This window comes from Pan troglodytes, chromosome 1, assembly GCF_028858775.2.
Source record: "Pan troglodytes isolate AG18354 chromosome 1, NHGRI_mPanTro3-v2.0_pri, whole genome shotgun sequence".
Lineage (NCBI taxonomy): Eukaryota > Metazoa > Chordata > Mammalia > Primates > Hominidae > Pan > Pan troglodytes.
Window position 1 is genome coordinate 179,819,808 of NC_072398.2, and position 9,142 is coordinate 179,828,949.

The 9,142-nt window shown below is 44.2% G+C and overlaps 1 pseudogene; it reads right to left on the minus strand.

Moving 5' to 3' along the window:
- Window positions 1-5,123: 5,123 nt before the first annotated feature.
- Window positions 5,124-5,371, minus strand: LOC107973912 (mitochondrial import receptor subunit TOM5 homolog; annotated as a pseudogene).
- Window positions 5,372-9,142: the final 3,771 nt, after the last annotated feature.

Consider the following 9,142-nt stretch of genomic DNA (forward strand, 5'->3'; position numbering starts at 1 on the left):
CCAGACACCTAAAATTAGGTAGAAAGCATAGGTGTTCTAGAAATGGAGCCAGCAGGAGGAATGGTGACATACATGTCCAGGGCATAGCTGGGATACACGGTCTCAGTCCAAAAGTATGGGAAAAGGGGAGAGATTCAGTGAGATCCCAGGTGTCAAGTGACTTAGAGAGAGTGCCCCAGGAAGATCTCTATCTCTCCACAGGAGTATTTGGGAGGTGAGGAAAGAGTAAAAATTGTTACCCCATGAGAATCAAGAAAGCACTGAAGGATAAAACAGGCATAACTCCTTAAAACAACAATAACAATTCATTTATTCTACTAGTTCCTATCCTGTGCCAGCTGTCAGGTGGGCACTAGGGATTCACAGAAGAGTCAGACACAGTCCTTCCCTGTAGCGGTCATTGAGGCTGACGCATTCTTTCTATAAATACGTATGGAAAACTTACTATGTGTGAGGCATTGTTCTAGGCACTGCGGATACATCAGTGAATAGAACCGACGTGCCTTCATGGAGCTTAGCTTCTGTTAGGAAGAAACAGGCAGATAACACATAAAGAAAGAACATATATATTATATCAGATGGTGAGAAGGGCCAGAAAAAAAATAAAGCAAGAAAGGAGGATAGGAAGTATCAATGAGATAGAGAAGTCCAGGAAGGCCCCTCTGAAAGTTTATATTTAAGCAAAGACCTTGTATTTTCACAAAGAGGAAAGCATTCCAGTTATAGGGAAGAACGAGTGCAAAGACCCTGCGGCTGGAGTATGCTTGGTGTAATTTGGAAACAGCAAGGAGGCTAGATTAACTGAAGCAGAGTAAATATTATAATAATTTTGAGGCCGGGCGCGGTGGCTCATGTCTGTAATCCCAGCACTTTGGGAGGCCTAGGTGGGTGGATCACTAGAGGTCAAGTGTTCGAGACTAGCCTGGCCAACATGGTGAAACCCCGTCCCTAATAAAAATACAAAAATTACCTGGGTGTGGTAGTTTGCACCTGTAATCCTAGCTACTCGGGAGGCTGAAGGAGGAGAATTGCCTGAGCCTGGGAGGTAGAGGTTGCAGTGAGCTGAGATTGCACCATTGCACTCCAGCCTGGGTGGCACAGTGAGACTCCTTCTCAAAAAAAAAAAAAAAAAAAAAAAATGGAATTTTGACTTTTCTTCTGAAAGAGATGGGTAGCCGTTGGAAGGTTTTGAACCAAGAAGTCTTATGGTCTACTTTATGATATCACATTTTCATTGTGTTTTTTGTGTTGATAATAGACTGAAGGAGGAAAAAAGTAGAAGGAAGTAGGGAGATCAGTTAGGAAGCTATTGCAATTGTTCAGAACAGAGATGATGGCAGCTGGGTTCAGGGTGATATCAGTAAAGGTAGTAAGTGGTCTGATTACAGATACAAACATACCTTGTTTTTTGTTTTTTTGTTTTTGTTTTTGTTTTTGTGAGACAGAGTCTCACTCTGTTGCCCAGGCCGCAGTGCAGTGGTGCGATCTAGGTGCACCACAACCTCCGCCTCCCGGGTTCAAGCAATTCTCCTGCCTCAACCCCCCAAGTAGCTGGGATGACTGGCGTGTACCACCATGCCTGGCTAATTTTTGTATTTTTAGTAGAGACGGGGTTTCACCATGTTGGCCAGGCTGGTCTTGAACTCCTGACCTCGTGATCCACCTGCCTTGGCCTCCCAAAGTGCTGGGATTACAGGCATGAGCCATCACGCCCAGCTGCATACCTTGTTTTTATTGTGCTTCACTTTATTGTGCTTTGTAGATATTGTGTGTTTTTTTTCCCCCACAAATTGAAGGTTTGTGGTAACCCTTCATCCAGCAAATCTATTGGTGCCATTTTTCCAGTAGCATGTGCTGACTTCATGTCTTTGTGTCACATTTTAGTAATTCTCACAATATTTAAAACTTTGCCTTAGCTGGTTGTGGTGGCATGCACCTGTAGTCCCAGTCGCTCAGAGGCTGAAGCTGGAGGATTGCTTGAGTCCAGGAGTTTGAGGCTGCAGTAACGCTATGATTATGCCACTGCACCCCTGCCTGGGTGACACAGCGAGACTCTTGTCTCTAAAAAAACCCAAACATAGCTGAGTGCGGTGGCTCATGCCTATAGTCCCAGCACTTTGGTAGGCCAAGGCAGGCGGATTACCTGAGCTCAGGAGTTTGAAACCAGCCTGTGCAACATAGTAAGACCTCCACATCAATTTATTAAAAAAAAGAAAAGAAAACCAAACATACAAAAAAACGAATACAACTTTGTCCTTATTATTATCCGTTATGGTGATCTGTGATCAGTGATCTTTGATGCTACTATTGAAATTGTTTTGGGAGTGCTACAAGCTGTGCCCATATAAAATGGTGAACATAATCAGTAAATGTTGTATGTGTTCTGACTGCTCCACCAACCAGCATTCCCCTGTGTCTCTCTCTCTCCTCAGGCCTACCTATTCCCTGAGACATGACAATATTGAAATTAGGCCAATTAATAACCCTACAATGGTGTCTAAGTAAGTGTTCAAGTGGAAAGAAGAGTCGCATATTTCTCACTTTGTTTTTATTACTTATTTTTAAATGTTTGATATTTATTTATTCATTTATTTATTTATTTTTGAGACAGAGCCTTGCTCTCTCACACAGGCTGAAGTGCAATGGCACAATCTTGGCTCACTGCAACCTCCACCTCCTGGGTTCAAGCAATTCTCTTGCCTCAGCCTCCCAAGTAGCTGGGATTACAGGCACCTGCCATCGCACCCGGCTAGTTTTTTGTATCTTTAGTAAAGACGGGGTTTCACCATGTTGGTCGGGTTGGTCTCGGAACTCCTGATCTCAGGTGATCCACCCGCCTCAGCCTCCCAAAGTGCTGGGATTACAGGCATGAGCCACCACTCCCGGCCATATTTACTTTTTTTTTTTTGGAGATGAGGTCTCACTGTATTGCCCAGGCTGGTCTTGAACTCCTGAGCTCAACCGATCCTCCTGCTTCGGCCTCTCCAAGTGCTGGGACCACAAGCATGAGCCACTGTGCCCAGACTATTTAATGTTTTGTAGAGATGGGGGGTCTTGCTATTTTGCCCAAGCTGGTCTTGAACTTCTTGCCTTAAGTGATCCTCTTGCCTTGTCTCCCAAAGCACTGGGATTACAGGAGTGAGCCACTGTGCCTGGCCATTTCTCACTATAAATCGAAAGCTAGAAATTATTGTTTAGTGAGGAAGGCATGTCAAAAGCAGAGATAGGCTGAAAACTAGGCCTCTTGTGACAGTTTGCAAAGTTGTGAATGCAAAGGAAAAGTTATTGAAGGAAATTAAAAGTGTTGGCCAGGTGCAGTGGCTCACGCCTGTAATCCCAGCACTGTGGGAGGCTGAGGCAGGTGGATCACCTGAGCTTAGGAGTTTGAGACCAGCCTGGCCAACATAGTGAAACCCCATCTCTACTAAAAATATAAAAAATTAGCTGGGTGTGGTGGCAGGTGCCTGTAATCCCAGCTACTAGGGAGGCTGAGGCAGGAGAATCGCTTGAACCTAGGAGGCAGAGGTTGCAGTGAGCCGAGATCGTGCCATTGCACTCCAGCCTAGACAACAAGAATGAAACTCCATCTTAAAAAAAAAAAAAAAGATGTTGATGGGCATGATGCACATGTGTAATCCCAGCTACTTGGGAGACAGGCCAGAGGGTCACTTGAGCCCAGGATTTTGAGACCAGCCTGGGCAACATTTATTGTTATTTATTTGAGACTGTCTCAAATAAATAAATAAATAAATAAATAAAATGCTACTCCAGTGAACATATGAATAATAAGAAAGCAAAACTGCCTTATTGCTGATATGGAGAAAGTAAGAGTGATCTGGATAGAAGATCAAACCAGCTACAATATGCCTTTAAGCTGAAGCCTAATCCAGAGCAATTCTATGAAGGCGAAGGGAGATGAGGAAGCTTCAGGAGACAAGTTTTAAGCTAGAAGAGGTTGGTCCATGAGGTTTAAGAAAAGAAACCATATCCATGACATAAAAGTGCAAGGTGAAGCAGCAAGTGCTGATGTAGAAGCAGCAGCAAGTTATCCAGAAGATCTGGCTGAGATAGTTGATGAAGGTGAGTACACTAAACAACAGATTTTTTCTTTTCTTTTCTTTTTTTTGACATCACTGATCTGAAGGCAAAACAACAGATTTTCAATGTAGATGAAACAACTTTCCATTGGAACAAGATGCCATCTAGAACTTTTATAGCTAGACAAAAGTCAATGCCTGGCTTCACAGCTTCAAGGGAGTGGCTGACTCTCTTGCTAGGTGCTAATGCAGCTGGTGACTTTAAGTTGAAGCCAGTTCCTCATCGATCATTCTGAAAATCCTAAGGCCTTTGAGAATTATGCTAACTCTACTCTGCTTATGCTCTAGAAATGAAACAACAAACTCTGGATGACAGCACACCTCTTTTTTACAGTATGGTTTCATATATATATATATTTTTATATATATATATATATTTTTTTTTTTTTTTTGAGGCAGAGCTTTGCTCTGTTGCCCAGGCTGGGGTACAGTGGTACGATCTCGGCTCCTGGGTTCAAGCAATTCTCCTGTCTCAGCCTCCTGAGTAGCTGGGATTACAAGCGTGTGCCACCATGCCTGGCTAATTTTTGCATTTTTAGTAGAGACGGGGTTTCGCCATGTTGGCCAGGCTGGTCTTGAACTCCTGATCTCAAGTGATCCCCCCACCTAGGCCTCCCAAAGTGCTGGGATTACAGGCGTGAGCCACCATGTGCAGCCTGTATATATTTTTTGAGACGGTCTTGCTCTGTGATTCAGGCTGGAGTGTAGTTGCACAATTACAGCCCACTGCAGCCTTGATCTCTTGGGCCAAGTGATCCTTCCACCTCAGTCTCCTGAGTAGCTGGGACCACAGGTATGTGCCACCACACCCAGCTAATTATTTTATTTTTTATACTTCCTTATAGTTTTATATTTTAGCTACGAAGGTCAGTTACCAGAGCCAAAGTTGTTCTTAACAAGCAGAATTTGTTGAATATGTCCATTCAAAGGGTCTCTTACACCTTTCTGGGCCTTTTCACTTGCAGAGAGGAGTAGAAACTGTAGCCAGATTCTTCGTATTATGCATTCACACATGATGCCCAATCTTCATATGCTGTCCAATTTCTTTAAGATAAAAGGAGTGACTTGCAGTAGGGCCACGTAGCTGAGGAAGTTCCGTATGGAGGAGATCACATCTTTGCATGTCTTCTGTTCTGTTTCATCTCCTCCAGGTCCAGCTTCGGTGTGAGGCCCTCAATCCAGAACATCATGGCTCTGACTCACCAGCCTTCAGCTGCTGCACTCTGCTCTCCTCAGTGGCTGCCTTGCACCTGGAACTCAATTTTTTTTTTTTTTTTTTTTTTGAGATGGAGTCTTGCTCCGTAACCCAGGCTGGAGTGCAATGGCGCAATCTCGGCTCACTGCAACTTCCACCTCCCGGGTTCAAGTGCTTCTCCTGCCTCAGCCTCCTGAGCTTGGATTACAGTTGTCCACCACCATGCCCAGCTAATTTTTGTTTTTTTTTTGTTTTTTTTTTTTTTAGTAGAGACAGGGTTTCACCATGTTGGCCAGACTGGTCTTGAACTCCTGACCTCAGGTGATCCACCTGCCTTGGCCTCCCAAAGTGCTGGGATTACAGGCATGAGCCACCACACCCAGCCAATTTTTAAATTTTTTAAATTTTTTGTAGAGACAGGGTCTTGCTATGTTGCCCAGGCTGATCCTCAAACTCCTGGCATCAAGAGACACTCCTGACTCCACCTCCTAAATGCTGGGATTAGAGATGTGAGCCATTGTTCCTGGCCCCTATTGAATTTTTTAGTCCACTGTTGAGACCTATTGATCAGAAAAAAGGTTGCTTTCAAAAGGTTATTACAAAAAAAAAAAAAAAAGAAGAAGAAGAAGAAGAGAGAAAAAAGATTACAAAGATTACTGCTCATACTCATTCACAATGCATTTAGTCACCCAAGAGCTCTAATGGAGATGTACAAGGAGATGAATGTTGTTTTCATGCCTGCTAATACACATCCTTTCTGCAGCCCATGGATCAAGGAGTAATTTAAACCTGCAAGTCTTATTATTTAAAATTACATTTCATAAGGCTATAGCTGCCATAGATAAGTGATTCTGCTGATGGATTTGGGCAAAGTACATTGAAAACCTTCTGGAAAGGATTCACCATTCTAGATGCCATTAAGAATATTTGTGGTTCCAGGGAGGAAGCCAAAAACCAACATTTACAGGAGTTTGGAAGAAAGTGACTCTATAACTCATGGATGACTTTCAGAGGGGCTCAAGACTTCACTAGAGGAAGTAACTGCAGATATGATAGAAGTAGCAAGGGAACTAGAATTAGAAATGGAACCTGAAGATGTGACTGAATTGCTGCAATCTCATGATAAAATTTAAATGGATGCAGAGTTGCTTCTTATGGATGAGCAAATAAGTGATTTCTTCTTCTTTTCTTTTTTTTTTTTTTTGAGGTGGAGTCTCGCTCTGTCACCCAGGCTTGAGTGCAGTGATGTGATCTCTGCTCACTGCAACCTTAACCTCTCAAGCTCAAGCGATTCTCCTGCCTCAGCCTCCCAAGTAGCTGGGATTACAGGTGTCCACCACCATGACTGGCTAATTTTTGTATTTTTAGTGGAGACGGGGTTTCACCATGCTGACCAGGCTGTTCTCGGACTCCTGACCTCAAGTGATCCTCCTGGCTTGACCTCCCAAAGTGCTGGGATTACAGGTGTGAGCCACCATGCCCAGCCTCTTTTTTTTTTTTTTTAAATAGAGACAGAGTCTCACTGTGTTGCCCAGGCTGGCAATCATGGCTCACTGCAAACTTGACCTCCTAGACTCAAGCCATCCTCCTGGTTCAACCTTCCAAGTAACTAGTACTACATGTGTGCACCACCCTGCTCAGCTAATTAAAAATAATTTTTGTGAGGAGATGGGGGTCTCACTATGTTGCCAAGGCTGGTTTAGAATGCCCAAGCTCAAGTGATTCTCTCACTCTGGACTCCCAAAGTTCTGGGATTACAGGTGTGTGCCATCGTGCCTAGCCAGAAAGTGGTTTCTTGAGATGGAATCTACTCCTGATGAAGATACTGTGAAATGTAGAATGGTAGAAATGACAACAAAGGATTTAGAATATGACATAAACTTAGTTGATAAAGCAGCAGCAGGGTTTGAGAGGACTGAGTCCAATTTTGGAAGATATTCTACTATGAGTAAAATGCTATCAAATAGTACTGCATACTAGAGATAAATCTTTCATGAAAGGAAGTGTCAATTCATGTGGCAAATGCTACATTGTCTTATTTTAAGAAATTGTCACAGCTGGCATGGTGGCACACACCTGTAATCCCAGCTACTTGGGAGGCTAAGGCAGGAGAATTGCTTGAACCCAGGAGGCAGAGGTTGCAGTGAGCCAAGATCGTACCACTGCACTCCAGCCTGGGTGACAGAGCAGGACTCTGTCACCAAAAAAAAAAAAAAAAAAAAAAAGCCCGGGCACAGTGGCTCATGCCTGTAATCCTAGCACTTTGGGAGGCCGAGGCAGGTGGATTACTTAAGGTCAGGAGTTCAAGACCAGCCTGGCCAACATGTTGAAACCCCATCTCTACTAAAAATACAAAAATTAGCTGGGCATGGTGGGGCATGCCTGTAATCTCAGCTACTCGGGAAGCTGAGGCAGGAGAATCGCTTGAACCCAGGAGGCGGAGGTTGCAGTGAGACGAGATCGTGTCATTGTACTCCAGCCTGGGCAACAAGAGGGAGACTCGGTCTCAGAAAAAAAAAAAAAAAAGAAAAGAAAAGAAATTGTCACAGCCACCCCACCCTTTAGCAAATACCACCACCCTGATCAGTCAGCAGCCATCAACATGGAGCCTCCACCAGCATAAAGATTATGACTTGCTGAAGGCTCAGATGATTGTTAGCATTTTTTTTTTAGGAATAAAGTATTTTGGGGCCAGATGCAGTGGCTCACACCTGTAAGCACTTTGAGAGGCTGAGGTGGGCAGATCGCTTGAGCTCAGGACTTTGAGACCAGCCTGGGCAACATGGCAAAACCCCATCTCAGGCTGGGAGCGGTGGCTCACGCCTGTAATCCCAGCACTTTGGGAGGCTGAGGCGGGCGGATCACTTGAGGTCAGGAATTTAAGACCAGCCTGGCCAACATGGCAAAACACTGTCTCTACTAAAAATGCAAACATTAGCCAGATGTGGTGGCACGTGCCTGTAATCCCAGCTACTCAGGAGGCTGAGGCAGGAGAATCACTTGAACCTGGGAGGTGGAGGTTGCAGTGAGCTGAGATTATGCCACTGCACTTCAGCCTGGGCAACAGAGTGAGACTCCATCTCAAAAAAAAAAAAAAAAGACCTCTACAAAAAATACAAAAATTAGCCTGGTGTGGTGGTGCACACCTGTGATCCCAGCTACTTGGGAGGCTGAGTTGGGAGGATCACTTGAATCCAGAAGGTGGAGGCTGCAGTGAGCCAAGATCACACCACTGCACCCCAGTCTGGGTGACAGAGCTAGACCCTGTCTCAACAACAACAACAACAACAACAACAAAAAGTATTTTAAAATTAAGATAAGTACATTTTTTTTCTTTTCTTTTCGAGATGGAGTTTTGCTTTTGTTGCCCAGGCTGGAGTGCAGTGGCGTGATCTTGGCTCACTGCAACCACTGCCTCCCGGGTTCAAACGATTCCCCTGCCTCAGCCTCCCAAGTAGTGGGGATTACAGGCGCCTGCCCCGCACCTGGCTCATTTTTATATTTTTAGTATAGACGAGGTTTCACCATGTTGTCCAGGCTGGTCTCGAACTCCTGACCTCAAGTGATCCACCTGCCTCACCCTCCCAAAGTGCTGGGATTACAGGTGTGAGCCACTGTGCCTGGCCAATAAGTACATTTTTAAAGACAGAATGCTATTGTGCACTTAATAAACTATAGTAGAAACATAAGTTTTCTATGTACTGGGAAACCAAAAAATTTCTGTGACTCACTTTATTGCTATATTCACTTTATTGTGATGGTCTGGAACTGAACCCACAATATCTTTGAGGTATGCCTCTGTACTATATTTTAAAGGTAGAGCTTAGTAAGATTTTGCTGACAGGTCAAA